The sequence below is a fragment of the Ruditapes philippinarum genome, unplaced genomic scaffold, assembly GCF_026571515.1.
Source record: "Ruditapes philippinarum isolate M1 unplaced genomic scaffold, ASM2657151v2 ctg4251_1_1_1_1, whole genome shotgun sequence".
In the NCBI taxonomy this organism is placed as follows: Eukaryota; Metazoa; Mollusca; class Bivalvia; order Venerida; family Veneridae; genus Ruditapes; species Ruditapes philippinarum.
In genome coordinates this window covers 48,842-70,414 of record NW_026863017.1, presented here as the reverse complement: position 1 = coordinate 70,414, position 21,573 = coordinate 48,842, and the positions used below count along the sequence as shown (strand labels likewise).

Genomic DNA, 21,573 nt, shown 5'->3' with positions numbered 1-21,573 from the left:
TTGATTTTCATTTTTTAGGTCTAAACAGGAAATACTGAAAAGAAATAGTCCATATCATAATATTGTGAATATTTAGGTTTATGCTTCAAAAAATGTTTGTTTTCTTTTTTCGATAGAATGCATGAGTTTGGTTCAGAAATTTTTATTGTAAAAGTATTTTCTTTTAAAATGCAGAATATAACTTTGAGATTTTGATGCAATTTGAAGAAATCATTTAGATGGCCATACATGAAAGGTTATAAAGCTGTACTGTAATTAGTAAAATACATGTTTGTTTCTAATATAAAAATTACACAAAAGTACTTAAATTGAAAGTATGATGTTTGTATATGTCTTATAAAGCATGTAGCAGATGCACAAAATTAAAAATCATTGCTAAATCAACTTATGATTGAAGTTGAATATTTTGTAGGGAACATTTATGTTTGTTTTAGTATTTAATTCATTTGAGACAAAATGTATTGTTATAACTCTCTACATATATGGCTAACCCATTAGAGTATGACATCAACTTGATAATGTCCCTGTTTATACAGTTTGTAAAATTTCAAAATGTAAAAATCTAATAATTGTAATAATTTTTGTACCATTTTTAGCTTGACTATTCAAAGCATAAAGAGTACAGGTGTCAATGTTGGCGTCACACTCAAGTTAAATTTTTGCATGCAAGTTGTTATCTCTAAAACTAATGAAGAAAATTGGTTGAAACTTTACACACTTATTTGAGAGCATAAGAGGAGGTCACTATTAAAGGTCTATAGCACTAACATGGATTTTGACAGAATTATGCCCCTTTTTTAACACACAGAATTTTTAACAGACCAGCATTAACACCACATGCAATGCTCTTGTTTTATTTTACAGATGGCCTCTCATTGGCAAACAGGAGACAGATATACTCGTTAATCAAATTATAAAGGACAAACAAGAGGTTCTTATAAAAATCAAGCATGGTAAGCCTGTTTGTTCTGTATAATGTAGTCAAATGAACCAGAATATTCAAACTCAAAGCTTGTTTTAGATCTTTACGGCTATTTCATAGTATTTATTGATGCTCTAATGTTTCTAGTATTATCTGACAATTTTTTCTTATTTATGCTAACAAGAACTTACTTGAAATCTTGAATACTGACTGAAAAAATCAAGTGTAAAAAGCTATTCCAGTATATCTGCTGCCTATATTTTACCAATTTATTTTTTGAATATTGGAGAAAGAATGATTCCAAAATACCTATAGATATGAATGAAAAATGTTTGTATATTTCCTTCAGAGCTAATGGCATTACAGGATATCATTGCTGAATAGTTAAAACCCTACTTAACATAGCAGCATAACATTTTGTTCTAGAATAGTTTATTCTGTTTATATACAATATTCATGTGTGTTGAATTACAGAGACATTCTTTGTTACAAGAAAATTGTATCATTTACAAATTTTATAAAAAAAAAGTCACTAAAAACATGATCTTATGGAACATTGTCATTGAAACCTTACCCATTTTTAAACTCCTTGAAATGGTTTGAGAAAGAATGAAAATAATGTGAAAGCTGAAACTTGATATTTTTCACCTTGGGTGGTCTGAATTCAGCTTTTATGATTGTCTAAAGTTTTCATTATGATTCATGATGGTTTTCATCATGTTAAATTATTCTTTCATTGTTTTGTAACTTCATACACAAAAGTCATTCACCCGATTTCAGCGTCATTATTGTCATATGTTTTTTCATGGTACATGTACTTACACAGTTTTTCGTTATTATATACACAAAAGTCATTCACCTGAATTCAGCTTCATTATTGTCATTATGTTTTTATCATGGTACTTACACAGTTTTTCGTTATTATATACACAAAAGTCATGCACTTCTAATTTTGTAGACAAACCAAAATGCGGGGTAAAGGACAAGCAAGGCAACATGATAGGATTTGTTCATGTCAACTATTCAACTTCCCTTACAGACATGAAAAATCTTATTCAGTCTCAGGTATGTTACTATAGAAAACAGGTGTTGTTTTCAAAACAAGTCATTAGCTTGACTTTAAAAAAAAAAGTTTGAAAATTTGTAAATAATCCTTGTTTTTTTTTGTTTTGTTTTTTTCATTGTGGTAGAAATTATCTGTTATAATTGAAATTTGATATCTGCAATCTGAAATTAGAACTGTATTTTGTGTGCCTGAGATAAACACATTATTAAAATTCTGTATTGTAGGGAAAACTTCTCTTACCTTAACATGCATTGGAGCAATAATGTTTTTGCATGTTTGATTGCAATTTATAGAATATAAACATTTGATAACAGGTTCACATGAAAACAAAAAATGTTGAAAATGTATATTGCTTTGTATGTAATCTTTTGTATTGAAATATTGTAAAATAATGTAAATTGTACAAGAGTAAATTTGGATTGGATTATGAATACATTGAAATTAAGAATAAAGATAAGTGGGTTTTAATTTTTCTCATAAAAGGCTTGTTGCAATTTTATGTTCCCTTATAAATGTACTTTTTTTATAAATTTTCAATGAAATTTCAATCTTTAAATCATTTGTAAATAATTGATGATTTCTTAAGAAATAAAAATTAAAACAAAAAAAGTTTAAAAAAAAAAAACCCTCTTGTTTCTTTCAGGTACTAAATCAAGACATTCCAAATATATTCCAATTCTTAGACGGGAATTCTTGGCCAATCAGTATTCTACAAGAGCAACACATGACTGTATATGACATTCTCATTGGTCAATGTGTCTTCACTGATATAAATAGCACCAACAAATCAAAAGCATTTTCTCCACCATCAAAAGAGCCTCCTTTGAAAAAATTTAAAAGGTGATTTTATGCAAGCTTGTTTTTTATCCTTCTCTCTGCTAAATTTCTTTAATGAACTTTTTCTGCTTTGAATTTGGAACTTTCCATTATTGTTTGATGTGGTCTCAAGACTATGTGGATATGCAGGCTAGCCTGGTTGAACTCTGATATTTTGGGATCTTTATTTTATCTGCTAGTGTTCAGGGGGGGTAAAATTGAAATTTCATTCATTGCATCTCTTGTTTGTGATATGTGAAAATGATGTAATCTCTCAAATGAAAATTAAAATTTTACAGTATACACATGACATACATGTAAGTTTATATACAAGTGCAACTAGTGGTGAATATTTATTTACAAGAGCAACTAGCGGTGAATGTTCATTCGTAAAATTATTCATAGCAGTGTGTATTAACTTTACACAACACCGTGATCTTGCAAAAAAATAACACTCATTAATTTAACTTCAAATTTCTAGCACTGGATTAAATGATCCGTAATTTGTGATCAAACCGTGTTTACCTATAGTCCACATCTGTTTCTTATAAATTTCTTTATCATAATTTTGTTTAAAGGCACAGTTTGTTCTAAAAGTAGTAAAACAAAGACAAAGTTGTACTTTGTCTCCCATACAAAATAGTATATTTACTAAATTAACTTTATATATGGGCAAATTGGCCAAAAAGAAAAAGATGGTTCATTGATATGGTTAATTAAGGAAAATTTGACAGAACATCAAACAATAAATTTAAATCTTTTGACAAATGAAAATTAGAGAATATGGGGAGTGGGGGCCTTTAAGTATTTTACATTTCAAAATTTAATAAGTAATGTTGTTATTTCAGCATAAATGAGTTGTCGTTTCGTTCAGGGAAAGATGTATTTCGACAACTCAGCTCGGACACAAACGAAGCAGGTTCTACGTATAAACAGGTCCTTATAAGTTACGTAAGATCAGAGGCTGCGGATCATGCCCTGAGGCTCAAACAACAACTTACAGCACTTGGTCTTTCTGTGTACTTGGTAAGATTGGAATTTTTTGCATGATTATAGGAAGAATACATATACACACAAGTCATGTCTTCAGGGTCATAACTGTAGATCACTGACATACTACATACTGAGAGTATTTTCTTGAATTACACACATGTCTACAGATCTTAATTTCAGGTTATTGACCAACACTTATAACTCTAGCATTGAGTTTCACTGAATTTCTCTCCCTTTCTTTACTTACACGTTAGATAATACCTTCTTGTACAATGCTTAACCATTTCATGAAAACTGCATTGTTGTTTTCTATTAGATTACATTACATGTTTTATATTTTCCAATATTCCAGTGTGCAAAAGTAATGATCTACCTACTCCTAGCCTAATTTGAAAAGAAACAGTTACTGGTGCAATTGTACTAGAATGTGCAAGTAAAATCATGGCCCTCTTATTTTAGAACAAAAAACCCCCCCAAAACATTGTAACATTTTTAGCTCACCTGTCACACAGTGACAGGGTGAGCTTTTGTGATCGCTTTTCGTCCGGCGTTCGTCCGTCCGTCCGTAAACTTTTACTTTAAATGACATCTCCTCATAAACCACTAAGCCAGTTTCATCCAAACTTCACAGGAATGTTCACAGGAATGTTCCTTTGGTGGTCACCTTTAAAAATTGTTCAAAGAATTTAATTCAATGCAGAACTCTGGTTGCCATGGCAACCGCAAGAAAAAACTTTAAATATCTTCTTTTAAAAAACGATAAGAGCTAGAGCTTAGATATTTGGCATAAAACATCTTCTAGTGAGTGTCTAATAAGTTTGTTCAAATAAAAGCCCTGGGGTCAAAATTGGCCCCGCCCGGGGGGGGGGGGGTCATTGATTTCCCTATATGCATATAGTAAAAACTTAAAAAATCTTCTTTTAAAGAACTCAAAGAGCTATGGCTAAGATATCAAGCATCAAACATGTTCTAATAGGTGTCTACCAAGTTTGTTCAAATAAAAGCCCTGGGGTCAAAATTGGCCCGCCCCGGGGGGTCATTGATTTTCCCTATATGCATATAGTAAAAACTTAAAAAATCTTCTTTTAAAGAACTCAAAGAGCTATGGCTAAGATATTAAGCATCAAACATGTTCTAATAGGTGTCTACCAAGTTTGTTCAAATAAAAGCCCTGGGGTCAAAATTGGCCCCGCCCCAGGGGGTCATTGATTTTCCCTATATGCATATAGTAAAAACTTTAAAAAATCTTCTTTTAAAGAGCCAAAAGAGTTAGAGCTAAGATATTTAGCATGAAACATGTTCTAATAAGTGTCTACCAAGTTTGTTCAAATAAAAGCCCTTGGGTCAATATTGGCCCCGCCCCGGGGGTCATTGATTTTCCCTTTATGCATATAGTAAAAACTTAAAAAATCTTCTTTTAAAGAACCCATATAGCTAGAGCTAAGATATTTAGCATGAAACATCATCTAGTAAGTGTCTACCAATTTTGTTCAAATAAAAGCCCTGGGGTCAAAATTGGCCCCGCCCCGGGGTCATTGATTTTCCCAATATGCATATAGTAAAAACTTAAAAAATCTTCTTTTAAAGAACCCAAAGAGCTAGAGCTAAGATATTTAGCACGAAACATCATCTAGTAAGTGTCTACCAAGTTTGTTCAAATAAAAGCCCTGGGGTCAAAATTGGCCCCGCCCCAGGGGGTCATTGATTTTTAGCTCACCTTGCACAAAGTGCAGGTGAGCTTTTAGGATGGCCAACCAAATGGCGTCCGTCGTCTGTCGTCCGTCCACATTTTAAATATTCTAAGGACATCTTCTATGATACCGCAAGGCCAATGTTAATGAAACTTGGCAGGAATACTCTTTGTATGAAGCTCTATCAAGATTGTTCAAAGAATTCCATTTCATGCAGAACTCTAGTTGCCATGGCAACCGAAAGAAAAATCTTTAAATATCTTCTTTTAAAGAACCGTAAGAGCTAGAGCTTAGATATTTGGCATGAAACATCTTCTAATGAGTGTCTACCAAGTTTGTTCAAATAAAAGCCCTGGGGTCAAAATTGGCCCCGGCCCGGGGGGGTCATAGATTTTCCCTATATGCATATAGTAAAAACTTAAAAAATCTTCTTTTAAAGAACCCAAAGAGCTAGAGCTAAGATATTTAGCATGAAACATCTTCTAATGAGTGTCTACCAAGTTTGTTCAAATAAAAGCCCTGGGGTCAAAATTGGCCCCGGCCCGGGGGGTCATTGATTTTCCCTATATGCATATAGTAAAAACTTAAAAAATCTTCTTTTAAAGAACCCAAAGAGCTAGAGCTAAGATATTTAGCATGAAACATCTTCTAATGAGTGTCTACCAAGTTTGTTCAAATAAAAGCCCTGGGGTCAAAATTGGCCCCGCCCCAGGGGGTCATTGATTTTCCCTATATGCATATAGTAAATACTTAAAAAATCTTCTTTTAAAGAACTCAAAGAGCTAGAGCTAAGATATTTAGCATGAAATATGTTCTAATTGGTGTCTACCAAATTTGTTCAAATAAAAGCCCTGGGGTCAAAACTGGCCCGCCCCGGGGGGTCATTGATTTTCCTTATATGTGTATAGCAAAAACTTAAAAATCTTCTTTGAAAAAACCCAAATAGCTTGAGTTTAGATATTATACATGAAACATTTTTAAGTAAATATCTACAAAGTTTGTTCAAATAAAAGCCCGGGGGTCAAAACTGGCCCTGCCCCAGGGGTGTCATTGTTTTTAACTATATGTGTATGGTAAAAACTTGAAAAATCTTCTTTTAAAAAACCCAATGAGCTAGAACTTAGATGTTTAGCATGAAACATCTTCTTATGGGTGTCTACCAAGTCTGTTCAAATAAAAGCCCTTGGGAAAAAATTGGCCCCCGAGGGGGGGGGGGGCTATATACAGGTGAGCGACCTCAGGGCCATCATGGCCCTCTTGTTCCAATATGCATATAGTAAAAACTTAAAATATCTTCTTTTAAAGAACCCATAGAGCTAGAGCTAAGATATTTAGCATGAAACATCTTCTAGTAAGTGTCTACCAAGTTTGTTCAAATAAAAGCCCTGGGGTCAAAATTGGCCCCACCCCAGAGGGTCATTGATTTTCCCTATATGCATATAGAAAAAACTTAAAAATCTTCTTTTAAAGAACCCAAATAGCTAGAGTTTAGATATTAAGCATGAAACATCTTCTAGTGAATGTCTACAAAGTTTGTTCAAATAAAAGCCCTGGGGTCAAAATTGGCCCTGCCCTGGGGGTCATTGATTTTCCTTATATGTGTATGGCAAAAACTTAAAAATCTTCTTTGAAAGAACCCAAATAGCTAGAGTTCAGATAAGTTTGTTCAAATAACAGCCCTGGGGCTTAAACTGACCCCGCCTCAGAGGTGTCATTGTTTTTAACTATATGTGTATAGTAAAAACTTAAAAAATGTTCTTTTAAAAAACCCAATGAGCTAGAGGTTAGATTGCAGGAAACATCTTTTTGTGGGTGTCTACCAAGTTTGTTCAAATAAAAGCCCTTGGGTTAAAATTGGCCTGCTAAAGGGGGGGGGGGGGGGGGAGGTCATTGTTTTTCATTATATGTGTGTAGTAAAAACTTATCATCATGAAACATCTTCTAATGAGTGTCTTCCAAATTTGTTCAAATAAAAGCCCTGGGGTTTAAACTAGCCCCGCTCCTGGGGCCTAAATACAGGTGAGCGACCTCAGGGCCATCATGGCCCTCTTGTTTTATTTCCAGCTTCAAAAGTTAATTATACCCCCGCACAACAAAGTTGTAAGGGGGGTATACTGGAATCAGCTTGTCCTTCTGGCCGTCGGGCGTCCGTGGGTTTTAGCTCACCTGTCACAAAGTGACAGGGTGAGCTTTTGTGATCGCTTTTCGCCCGGCGTCTGTCCGTCGTCCGTCCGTCCTTTGTCCGTCCGTAAACTTTTACTTTAAATGACATCTCCTCATAAACCACTAAGCCAATTTCATCCAAACTTCACAGGAATGTTCCTTTGGTGGTCACCTTTAAAAATTGTTCAAAGAATTTAATTCCATGCAGAACTCTGGTTGCCATGGCAACCAAAAGAAAAAACTTTAAATATCTTCTTTCAAAAAACCGTAAGAGCTAGAGCTTAGATATTTGGCATAAAACATCTTCTAGTGAGTGTCTACCAAGTTTGTTCAAATAAAAGCCCTGGGGTCAAAATTGGCCCCGCCCCAGGGGGTCATTGATTTTCCCTATATGCATATAGTAAAAACTTAAAATATCTTCTTTTAAAGAACCCAAAGAGCTAGAGCTAAGATATTTAGCATGAAACATGTTCTAATGGGTGTCTACCAAGTTTGTTCAAATAAAAGCCCTGGGGTCAAAAATGGCCCCGTCCCGGGGGGACATTGATTTTCCTTATATGTGTATAGCAAAAACTTAAAAATCTTCTTTGAAAAAACCGTAAGAGCTTAGATATTTGGCATGAAACATCTTCTAGTGAGTGTCTACCAAGTGTGTTCAAATAAAAGCCCTGGGGTCAAAATTGGCCCCGCCCCAGGGGGTCATTGATTTTCCCTATATGCATATAGTAAAAACTTAAAAAATCTTCTTTTAAAGAACCCAAAGAGCTAGAGCTAAGATATTTAGCATGAAACATCTTCTAATGAGTGTCTACCAAGTTTGTTAAAAAAAAAAGCCCCGGGGTCAAAATTTTCCCCGCCCCAGGGGGTCATTGATTTTCACTATATGCATATACATGTAGTAAAAACTTAAAAAATCTTCTTTTAAAGAACTCAAAGAGCTAGAGCTAAGATATTTAGCATGAAACATGTTCTAATGGGTGTCTACCAAGTGTTCAAATAAAAGCCCTGGGGTCAAAATTGGCCCCGCCCCGGGGGGTCATTGATTTTCCTTATATGTGTATAGCAAAAACTTAAAAATCTTCTTTGAAAAACCCAAATAGCTAGAGTTAAGATATTAAGCATGAAACATCTTCTAGTAAGTTTCTACAAAGTTTGTTCAAATAAAAGCCCTGGGGTCAAAACTAGCCCCGCCACAGGGGTGTCATTTATTAACTATATGTGTATAGTAAAAACTTAAAAATCTTCTTTCAAGAAACCCAATGAGCTAGAGCTTAGATGTTTAGCATGAAACATCTTCTTATGGGTGTCTACCAAGTTTGTTCAAATAAAAGCCCTTGGGTTAAAATTGGCCCTGCTGGGGGCGGGGTGGGGCGCTACATACAGGTGAGCGACTTCAGGGCCATCATGGCCCTCTTGTTTCTTGTCCGCCCAATAACTTAAGATTCCTTTGACCCACAGTCTTCATATTTGGCATGGAGGTTAGTCATGACGAGTAGATGACTACTATTGATTTTGAGGTCACCAGGTCAAAGGTCAAGGTCACAGGTGCCTTGACTACAAAAAGCTTGTCCGCCCAATAACTTAAGATTCCTTTGACCCACAGTCTTCATATTTGGCATGGAGGTTAGTCATGATTAGTAGGTGACCCCTATTTATTTTAAGGTCACTGGGTCAAAGATCAAGGTCACATGGACTTTGACTTCAAAAAGATTGTCCACCCATTAACTTAATATTCCTTTGACCCACAGTCTTCATATTTGGCATGGAGGTTGATCATGACTATAAGGTGACCCCTATTTATTTTGAGGGTCACTGGGTCAAAGGTCAACTAAAAAAAGCTTTTCCTCTCAATTGCTTAGAATGCCTGTCCGCAGTTTATTGTTTTGTGGCAGTTCTAGTTTGTAATAATAAGATAAATTAGATATGCAAATTTTAAATAATGTTGTTTTTTTTATAGTGGAAACAAATTTCAAAATTGTATTTGATTGTAATGAACATTTAACTGACCACCATTTCAGGATGTACATGAAATTCAAACTAGTGTTGATTGGCAGGATTCTCTTAACTTTGCTGTCAGTGGTTGTGAAGTGTTTGTACCATTGGTAACACAGAAATATGGGGAAACACAGTGGACTAATAGGGAGGTAGGAAAGTTTTAATTGCTTACCAACAAGGAACACCCTATTACAGGCTGTTTTGTCCTGAATGCTTAGATTTTTAACATGATGGTGGAAATTGACAGTAGAAATAGGTAGTCCAATAAATATTTGTGAGGTGTACATTCTTGATTGCGTCATACAATAGATGTAGAAAATACAAGGAGTACATGAAAATTAGATAGTCATTTCCTTGCCAGGTAACCAGCTTTAAAAGTTTCCTCGCTTTTATCATAGATTATGTCATGTATGTTGAGCTGTTTGTTCTTTTTTTTCTGATTTTAAGTTCCTTTGGCTCATACCTTGGCTTTCCTGGATAACTAATCAGTAATTATCCATGTCACCCTAAATGTCTGACTACTTATCCCACATAATTTCTGAATCAGCAGTGAAAGTCATATGATTATTATAATTCAATGCTGGATTGTCCAAATGAAATTTTGCCTCCCTTGAACACCGAACCAGCTAACCCTTGATTACTAAGTTAGCTGATGTGTTGGGGAAATATATATTACCTGTAAATTTCTTATCTGACTGGCCTCCGAGATGTTTGGCGATACAGTTTGCGACAACACAATTTATACCCTGGATACTTCCCACACAACTCACAGGTAATGTTGCAGTAAAGTTTGTACATACATGTATATGTACAGACTTTGAAAAACCTTTTGGATATATGCTTAGCCAAACTTGCATTTTGTGTAAAAAAAAGATTTGACCATATGTAAAATTCCTTATTTTCACATCTTTCAGACATGATTTTTGACATTTGATTGTTGTTGTTTTTTACCAAGTTGTAATTGTATGCATAATTGCCTAAAAAAAATTGCATATTAGAGTGGACAATCTAGTGTTTACTTTGCTGTTAGAAAATTTCCCCATGACCAGAGTCATATGCTTAAAAATGATGACATACAACTGCCTTTATGAATGATTAATGTGCTTATAATGAAGTTGTTTAGCTGTTATCAAGTTGCAAATTCATACGCTTCTTTAAGAAAAAATGTGCAGAATGAAAATATTAATTTGCATTATTTTTTTTTCTAACTATGATTGATATGTTATTGTCTTTCCATCATGAATTTTGAAATTATGTGGCACAATGTACATCTCATTTGGAATCTAACACAGATTCTATCGGCAAGCGTTATTTTCAGCGACATAGGACACATCATGTTTTTCTTTCAGTTAGATTGGTGCATAACAACTGTCTTTCCATATCCAGAACTGTTGAGGAAAATTTATTAGTTGATAAAAGCATGAGCCTGCTGGGGACACCATGCTATCCGATCATTGTTTGCACTGTCTGCTGTTCAATCATTTTGGATATGTTCCCTAAAATGATGAATGGTTCTGTCCAATCTAACTGATGGACGAGTCCATTTAAGATATCTAGTGTGGTTAAAAGGTTAAATCATCTGAGATCACATTTCTAATTGTTCATTTACACAGATAGAACTGAGAGGGAAGGTGGTGGTAAAGTTGACTGGACATTAGATGATATTAAAGTAGTATCTCAGAAGATTGTTGATAGGGTTAGAGGACTTAATTTGAGATCTGTACCATGTCTTGTGAAAAGGGTAAGTGTTTTAAAGTTTAATACAAATGTACATTATGTGACTTGTTAAAGAGACATTATTCTCAGTTTTGCATTGTCAAGTTGAGCTTAATATTTTCCCCTTGTGACTGAGGGGTTGCCTCTACGGGTTGAGCCCAAAAATAGCCCAAGCACATTTTCTAAATATTTATGAAACATATGTTTATTAGCTATGGCTGTAAGCTTGGAAATAAATAAAAAAAGAGAAAGAAAACTTTTTTCTTGAGATATAAAAACATATTAGTTCAGTTTTGTAAAAAATATCTTAATAGAAGTTTTAAAAGATAGCAAAAAACCTTGATAAGGAATGCTATTACACAAAGTTATGTATGTACGTTGTATTTATTTTCTGTAGGCAACAATTGTAAAGAGTTGCGCATGTGTGACTGAAGACAACATGATGGCTATAACATCAGGCAGGGAGGGAAAACCACTTATCATGATCTGTGTGCATTACACACAAGAAGTTTATGTATGTGTTGCACCATAGGGCAAAGAATGATATGCAAACTATAGGCACAGCCATGTTGTCTTGATCAGAAAGTTTGGTCCTTTGGTATATCAAACCTATTTTATAATGACTGCGGAGACAAAGGTATCTTGACAGTAACCAATACATTTGTCTATGGAATTCCTATCAGTCAGTGCCATACCTGAAGCTCAAAGAATAAATTGAAATCCTCTGAATTTGGGACCGTGAGACATATTGAAATTGAAGAATGTGAGAATTTGTATTGTCTTGAATTTGTTTAAACAAAACTTCAAAAATTGTATCAATAGGCATTACATTAGTCAGTTTGATAATTAATTAGTTAGCTGTTTGAAGTAACCAGTTGCATAGTTAGCTGTGTTAAAGTGGACCAGTTGCAAAGTTAGCTGTTTATAGTGAACCTGAGTTAAATTGTTATCTGTTTGAAGCAAACAAATTGCCTAGTTATCTGTTTTAAATCAACTAATTAAAATAGTTAGCTGTTTGTAGTGATCCAGTTGCATAGTTATCTGTGTGAAAGTGAACCAGTTACAAAGTTAGCTGTTTGTAGTCCAACCAGTTGCAAATTTAGCTGTTTGAAGTGAACCAGTCGAATTGTTAGCTGTTTAAAGTGTTATCACCATAGGGATAAATATTTCTTAATTACAATACATATTTTTATAATAAAAAAGAACTATATGATTGACAGGGTGGTGAACTGAAGACACTGCTAGAAGAGGAAGGTTTTGAGGTGTGGTGTACCACTGAACTAGACAGGGAGCATGTGAACCATATAGATGGTCTAGCCAGCAGTCAGGATGGTAATGAAATAGCCCTTTACTGTGATATCATATGATTATTGCGAAATTGGAGCAAAACTTTTGCTTGCCATCTCTGTAGGTCTGTTTTCCCCTATGTGAGAAGGAATCTTTCCGCATGCATTTGTTTGTTAGGGGGTTCTACTCTGTGTGTTGACAACCCCTAACAGAGGTCTTCCTAAACCATTGTATGTGGAAAGTCTCAAATTGACCATAGCATTGTTGGTTTAATCCTTTTAAATTATTATCATAAACATTTTTTGAATGTTCACAATTTGTGATTTAGTTTCAACAAACATGCCAAAGTGAACTTTTAACATGACCATAATGTGAGGTGAAATATTTTAGTTCTGCTCAAATTTGTTAAACTGTGTTTGTCATTTGCATTGCACACTTATTTTCTTACTGAGAAAGAAATAACAATTTGTTTACAACAATTTAGTCAATGGTGAAAAATTACTTAGTTGTGAAAAGTAAGAAGAATTCTAAACAAATACAAAGGCCCACTGAACTTAAAAAATTGTAATATTTTCATATATTAAATAGGTTTGTATTTAATATAAAAATTGGTGCAATGCCTTGAGCATGGTTGTTGTTTTTTTTTAGCTCACCTGTCACAAAGTGACAGGGTGAGCTTTTGTGATTGCTTTTCGTCCGGCGTCCGTCCGTCCGTCCGTAAACTTTTGCTTTAAATGACATCTCCTCATAAACCACTGAGCCAATTTCATCCAAACTTCACAGGAATGTTCCTTTGGTGGTCACCTTTAAAAATTGTTCAAAGAATTTAATTCCATGCAGAACTCTGGTTGCCATGGCAACCAAAAGAAAAAACTTTAAATATCTTCTTTTAAAAAACCATAAGAGCTAGAGCTTAAATATTTGGCATAAAACATCTTCTAGTGAGTGTCTATCAAGTTTGTTCAAATAAAAGCCCTGGGGTCAAAATTGGCCCCGCCCGGGGGGGTCATTGATTTTCCCTATATGCATATAGTAAAAACTTAAAAAATCTTCTTTTAAAGAACCCAAAGAGCTAGAGCTAAGATATTTAGCATGAAACATGTTCTAATAGGTGTCTACCAAGTTTGTTCAAATAAAAGCCCTGGGGTCAAAATTGGCCCCGCCCCTGGGGGTCATTGATTTTCCCTATATGCATATAGTAAAAACTTAAAAAATCTTCTTTTAAAGAACCGTAAGAGCTAGAGCTTATATATTTGGCATGAAACATCTTCTAGTGAATGTCTACCAAGTTTGTTCAAATAAAAGCCCTTGGGTCAAAATTGGCCCCGCCCCAGGGGGTCATTGATTTTCCCTATATGCATATAGTAAAAACTTAAAAATCTTCTTTTAAAGAACCCAAAGAGCTAGAGCTAAGATATTAAGCATGAAACATCTTCTAGTGAGTGTCTACCAAGTTTGTTTAAATAATAGCCCTGGGGTCAAAATTGGCCTCGCCCCGGGGGTCATTGATTTTCCCTATATGCGTATAGTAAAAACTTAAAAAAATCTTCTTTTAAAGAACCATAAGAGCTAGAGCTTAGATATTTGGCATGAAACATCTTCTAGTGAATGTCTACCAAGTTTGTTCAAATAAAAGCCCTGGGGTCAAAATTGACCCCGCCCGAGGGGGTGATAGATTTTCCCTATATGCATATAGTAAAAACTTAAAAAATCTTCTTTTAAAGAACCCACAAAGCTAGAGCTAAGATATTTAGCTTGAAACATCTTCTAATGAGTGTCTACCAAGTTTGTTCAAATAAAAGCCCTGGGGTCAAAATTGGCCCCGCCCAAGGGGGTCATTGATTTTCCCTATATGCATAAAGTAAAAACTTAAAAAATCTTCTTTTAAAGAACTCAAAGAGCTAGAGCTAAGATATTTAGCATGAAACATGTTCTAATGGGTGTCTACCAAGTATGTTCAAATAAAAGCCCTGGGGTCAAAACTGGCCCCGCCCGGGGGGGGGGGGGGGTCATTGATTTTCCTTATATGTGTATAGCAAAAACTTAAAAATCTTCTTTGGAAAAACCCAAATAGCTAGAGTTTAGATATTAAGCATGAAACATCTTTAAGTAAATATCTACAAAGTTTGTTAAAATAAACGCCCGGGGGTCAAAACTGGCCCTGCCCCAGGGGTGTCATTGTTTTTAACTATATGTGTATAGTAAAAACTTTAAAAATCTTCTTTTAAAAAAGCCAATGAGCTAGAACTTCTTATGGGTGTCTACTTAGTCTGTTTAAATAAACAAATAAAAGCCCTTGGGTAAAAATTGGCCTGGTGGGGGGGGGGCTATATACAGGTGAGCGACCTCAGGGCCATCATGGCCCTCTTGTTAGCTCATCTGTCACAAAGTGACAGGGTGAGCTTTTGTGATCGCTTTTCGTCCAGCGTCCGTCCGTCCGGCGTCTGTAAACTTTTACTTTAAATGACATCTCCTCATAAACCGCTCAGCCAATTTCATCCAAACTTCACAGGAATGTTCCTTTGGTGGTCACCTTTAAAAATTGTTCAAAGAATTTAATTCCATGCAGAACTCTGGTTGCCATGGCAACCGATAGAAAAAACTTAAAATATCTTCTTTTAAAAAAACCCAAAGAGCTAGAGCTAAGATATTTAGCATGGAACATTTTCTAATGGGTGTCTACTAAGTTTGTTCAAATAAAAGCCCTAGGGTCAAAATTGGCCGGCCCCAGAGGGTCATTGATTTTCCCTATATGCATATAGTAAAAACTTAAAAAGTCTTCTTTTAAAGAACTCAAAGAGATAGAGCTAAGATATTTAGCATGGAACATCTTCTAATGGGTGTCTACCAAGTTTGTTCAAATAAAAGCCCTGGGGTCAAAATTGGCCCGGCCCCAGGGGGTCATTGATTTTCCCTATATGCATAAAAACTTATAGAATCTTCTTTTAAAGAACCAAAAGAGCTAGAGCTAAGATATTTAGCATGAAACATGTTCTAATGAGTGTCTACCAAGTGTGTTCAAATAAAAGCCCTAGGGTCAAAATTGGCCCCGCCCCCGGGGTCATTGATTTTCCCTATATGCATATAGTATAACTTATAAAATCTTCTTTGAAAAAACCCAAATAGCTAGAGTTAAGATATTTAGAATGCAACATCTTCCAGTTAGTGTCTCAAAGTTTGTTTAACTAAAGCCCTAGGGTCAAAATTGGCCCTGCCCCGGGGGACATTGATTTTCCTTATATGTGTATAGCAAAAACTTAAAAATCTTCTTTAAAAAAAAACAGAATAGCTATAGTTTAGATATCAAGCATGAAACATCTTCTAGTGAGTGTCTCCAAAGTTTGTTCAAATAAAAGCCTTGGGGTCAAAACTGGCCCCGCCCTAGGGGTGTCATTGCTTTTAACTATATGTGTATAGTTAAAACTTTAAAAAAAATTTTTTTAAAAACTCAACGAGCTAGTCCTTAGATGTTTAGCGTGAAATATCTTCTAATGAGTGTCTACCAAGTTTGTTCAAATAAAAACCCTGGGGTTTAAACTGGCCCCGCCCTGGTGGCCTTTATACAGGTGAGCGACTTCAGGGCCATCATGGCCCTCTTGTTTTCATTTTCTTTTATTTCAAAATATTTAATGTCTTTTCAGACATAACATATTCAGTGTTAAACAAAGGCAATGATAAGTTTGCAGGCTGTCCAGGTGACAGTATAGCTAGAAATATTGAGCTCTTCCAAGAAAAGGCAGACGATGCCAGTTTAGTACTGTTTGTACTATCTAATGATTTCTCTATGTCCAGAGTCTGTCAACAACAGGTGATGTTTTATTTTCTATTTTCTCTGCTGAATTTATTTATCAACATTGATCACCTTATCTCACTCAGATTTTTTTTCACCTTCTTTGCTCTAATTTGATTTTAGAAAATTTTGATAATTGCTATACAGTCTTTTTATAAATTTACCGTAAGATACGTATGTCAAATTGGCATGCTAAACTTTTGTTACTCTACTCTTGTGTACTCTTGTGCCTGTAATTACATACCGTTACTGATGGACAGATTATGTGTAGATCAGAAGCATTGTTGTATAACTATATTGGTGTCAACTTGGAACCATGAACAATATTATAATACATAGTGCAAGCCCTGCAGACCAACCCCCTTTAGATCTTGCAGAAAAAATGTTGCTGGAAAAAAGGTTACATTAATCATGAAGTCTAGCTTTGGAAAGAAATGCCTGTAATAAAGATGTTATTGCTCAAAAGAATTTTCAATAAATAACACCAGTTATAGAGAGATGTTGCTCTGAAGAGGTTAGATTAATCATGAAGTCTTGCTTTGGAAAAAATATGCCTGTTGTATAGATGTTATTGCTCAGCAGAGGTTGATAAATATTTGTATTATAATATTTAAGATGTATTGATAATTTCAGGTGTTTTACTGTGAGCACAGAAAACATGTTATACCTATATTATTTGAAGATTTCAAGATGCCTGATTGGATGTCAATGTTAGTTGGGTCTCACGGTTTTGAGGTATGTTATATTTAACTACATTATGAATATCAGGCGTGTAAACTTTATACATGTATAAATAGAAAGGAAAATAATTCAATTTTTTTAATGGCATTATGTTAAAATAATGTAATCTGTATACATTTTATTTTTAAGAGAATCTCCATTTATTTGCAATTATGAATATGAAACTATACTCTTAAACTCCTGGCTGTGACCTTTGCTTTTATGTTAGATCTTGACAAAATAATCAGATTGTTTCATGTGGGAAAGCTATCTAGCATGTTTGTCAAAGGTCAATGTATTTACCAAAGTTGCTAGCTTGTGTCTGAAAGTATGCATGGATAAGAATCAGAGGCGTCTTTCTCCACTTGAATATTATTGGAACCTTGTCTTATGGTTGAAATCTAATAATGTTGATGCCATCTTGAAAAAACCCAAAAGAGAAAATTGTAGGTGGATGTCTTTTCTTTTTTTATGCTCCCCGAAAAATTTCGGGGGAGCATATAGTCGGCGCCTTGTCCGTCCGTCTGTCCGTCCGTTTTCTTGTCCGGAGCATAACTTGAAAACCCTTGGAGATAATTTGTTTAAACTTCATACAGTGGTAGAGGGCATTGAGGGGGAGTGCAGTGTCAAAGAACCATAACTCTATTTTGCCCGGTTTTTGAATTATCTCCCCTTATAGAAAAAGGGGCATAACTCTAAAACTATAAGAGATATCAACATGAAACTTTGTAGGTGAATAGATCTCAATGGGTAGATGTGCAGTGCATAAGAACAATAACTCTTTTTGTCCTAATTTTGGAGTTCTTGCCCTTTGTTAATTTTAACACTGAACTTTGTCCGGAACATAACTCTAAAATTATAAGAGATATCAAGATGAAACATTGTAGGTAGATAGATCTCATTGAGTAGAAGTGCAGTGCAAAAGAACCATAACTCTGTTAAGCCTCATTTTTGAATTATCTCCCCTTATAGAAAAATCTTGTCCGGGGCATAACTCTAAAACTATAAGAGATATCAACATGAAACTTTGTAGGTGAATAGATCTCAATGGGTAGATGTGCAGTGCATAAGAACAATAACTCTTTTTGTCCTAATTTTGGAGTTGTTGCCCTTTGTTAATTTTAACACTGAACTTTGTCCGGAACATAACTCTAAAATTATAAGAGATATCAAGATGAAACATTGTAGGTAGATAGATTTCATTGAGTAGAAGTGCAGTGCAAAAAAACATAACTCTGTTAAGCCTCATTTTTGAATTATCTCCCCTTTTAGAAAAATCTTGTACTGGACATAGCTATAAAACTGTAAGAGATATCAACATGAAACTTTGTAGGTAGATGTATCTCAATGGGTAAATGTGCAGTGCATGAGAATCATAACTCTGCCTTGCCTAATTCTGGAGTTATTGCCATTTGTTTATTTTTACTTTTTGAAGTTGTCCGGAACATAACTGGGAAACCATAAGAGATATCAACAAGAAACTTTGTAAGTTGATAGATAACAGTGATAAGAAGTGCAGTGCAAAGAACAGTTACTCTGCCTTTCCTAATTTTGGAATTATTGCACTTTGAACTTTTTCCAGGGACATAACTCTGAAACTACAAGAGGTGTACTTTCCTGTGTCCAAAACCTATTCGGGGAGCATCACCCGGCTCAAACTGGGCTCTTGTTTTTTTGGTTTTTTTTGGTAAAGATTGACTGTATGCCTAATTTCAGATGAGAAGTGATGAAGATTTTATGGAGATTCTGATAAGACGAGTCAAGGCGACAATCGACGGGACATTACATTCCAGCAGTCCACGCTCATTGAGAAATAATTTACGCGCAGTAATGAATGGTTCAGGACAAGTTGATGGTAATATTTTAAGCACACTGGAAAGACAAAGCTCAGAGACATTTAGTCCACAGTCTGAACTGGTACACCCTGTATTTGCCACAAGTGAGAGTTCTATTCCCAGGACTGGCAGGAAAAATGGGACGTTAAGCTCGAAAAAGAAGCTTGATTTAAACGATTATGATCTCGAAAATGGGAAACATAGTTCTTATGTAAGCTCAAGCTCCGAGACTATTGAAGATGTTGATGATGTAATGGATGATCGGCCCAGTCTTAGCTCAATGAAAACCATTATATTGTAATCTATGTTATTACCTAGTTTGGCAGTGCTTACATCAGATAATAAGACTGTCTATATGAAATACGCATAGTATTTTCCATAAAACTTACGTTTATATTGTTATTGCATTGATCTTGAGTACTGTATATCATATTATACTATGACGGTCATTGGATAGAGCATCTGAAGTCTTCCAATACATTAGTACTGATACTAACAATAAGGTGACACTACAAGTGATGCTATGCTCAATTTTTTGCCATCAAGTCAGTTGAATTAGTAAAAAAAATTTGAATATTGACTATAATAATGGTGATTGACAAATAATTGATAATGAAAAATATGTATGATACAATATGAAAATTATGTAAATTATAAAAACTACCTCAGTCTTTTTAAGAAGTGAGTGTAACCGGTCCATTCTGAACAATATTTATAGAAATTTTCATTGGTCACATGGATTATTATTATTTTATCCCCACAAATGAAGTTAAGTAGGGTACAGAGGAGTCAGCTTGTCTGTCGGTCTACTTCTTAGTTTCCGGACAATAACTTGAGTTATTGTAATCAAACTATTATACAGCATATTGCTGGGATTTCTTCTGAACACCCTGGGGTCAAGGACACTGTTTCTAAAAATAGTTTCCATACAATAACTAGAGTTAGCAAGGAGATATTTTAATTAAACTTGATATGTAAAGACCCAGGTTGGTATTGCATTTGGATCCCCTCGGTAATGATTTTCCTGGCTAACATTTTTGTGGAAATCATTGCACACCTCCTCATGTCAGCTTGACAGTTTACGACCTTAGAATAAGTTATTCATGACAAGTATTTGAAGACTGTTTTGTGAAACATTCCGTCCCAGTAGCTTAAGAAATCCTTGTTTATGTCATGAATAACAAATAGGGAGGCAACCAATGTCTTACTCCAACAATAAAACTGTAATGTTTCCATACACAACATTCCATTTTGTGCCATGTTTGTATTGTTAAAAGGCAGCTATTTTACACTTATAATATGTAATAATGTATTTAAGTTGTTAAGCGTTTTAATTTAGAAACTATTTCATGTATAAAATATTCACTTTCAGTTTTTATTGATGTTTTTTGTTTTCTGTTTACCTTATAATTTCATCAATTTTTAAGCTTCAGAAGCTTCATTATGGACTCCCTGTGAAGTTTCATTGTTCTCATCACATCATATATCTTAAAGTGGCCTTTAGCTTTTATTTTCTGTTTGAAAACAATTTGTGTTGTTTCAAACTAAGTATTTCTATCTTGCAAAAGTGCATCATATCACTGTTAGGCCTTCAAAACAGTGTCCCGAGAGCTATATAATAATGCAACAGTGATGTTTTGTTTCTAGAAATAGCAGATCGGGAAACAAATTATCTTGTTACTAATTTACATATAGGAACCAGACCGGTAGATAAGAGGTATCAAGGGGTTTCCTCATTGTTTATATATTTTATCATCGGCATATTTCATTTTCCACTTTAAATATTTTGATATCAACATTAATATTCTATTGGTTCCATAATCTTATGGTTGATTTTTAGCTCGACTATTCGATAAGAATAAGTAGAGCTATTGTAGTCACCCGAGCGTCGGCGTAACCACTTATGTTAAAGTTTTTGTAATAGTTCAAATATTTTCAAAGTCCATTGACATATGGCTTTGAAACTTTGCACACTTGTTCACCATCATGACCCCAACCTGTAGACAGGAGGAGGTAACTCTATCAAGCATTTTGACAGAATTATGCCCCTTTTTCGACTTAGAATTTACGTTAAAGTTTTTGTAATAGTTCAAATATTTTCAAAGTCCATTGATATATGTCTTTGAAACTTTGCACACTTGTTCACCATCATGACCCCAACCTGTAGACAGGAGGAGGGAACTGTATCAAGCATTTTGACAGAATTATGCCCCTTTTTCGACTTAGAATTTACGTTAAAGTTTTTGTAATACCTCAAATATTTTCAAAGTCCATTGATATATGGCTTTGAAACTTTGCCACACTTGTTCACCATCATGACCCCAACCTGTAGACAGGAGGAGGTAACTCTATCAAGCACTTTGACAGAATTATGCCCCTTTATCGACTTAGAATTTACTTAAAGTTTCTGTAATACCTCAAATATTTTCAAAGTCCATGGACATATGGCTTTGAAACTTTGCACACTTGTTCACCATCATCACCACAACCTGTAAACTGGAGGAGGTAACTGTATCAAGCATTTTGTTTTTACTATCAAGCACTAAGAATAGTCGAGCGTTGCTGTCCTACCGACAGCT

The 21,573-nt window shown here is 34.8% G+C and overlaps 1 pseudogene; it reads left to right on the top strand.

The window, feature by feature from the left end:
- The first annotated feature begins 17 nt into the window (after nucleotides 1-17).
- LOC132720893 (uncharacterized) lies at nucleotides 18-20,376 on the top strand (annotated as a pseudogene).
- Nucleotides 20,377-21,573: the final 1,197 nt, after the last annotated feature.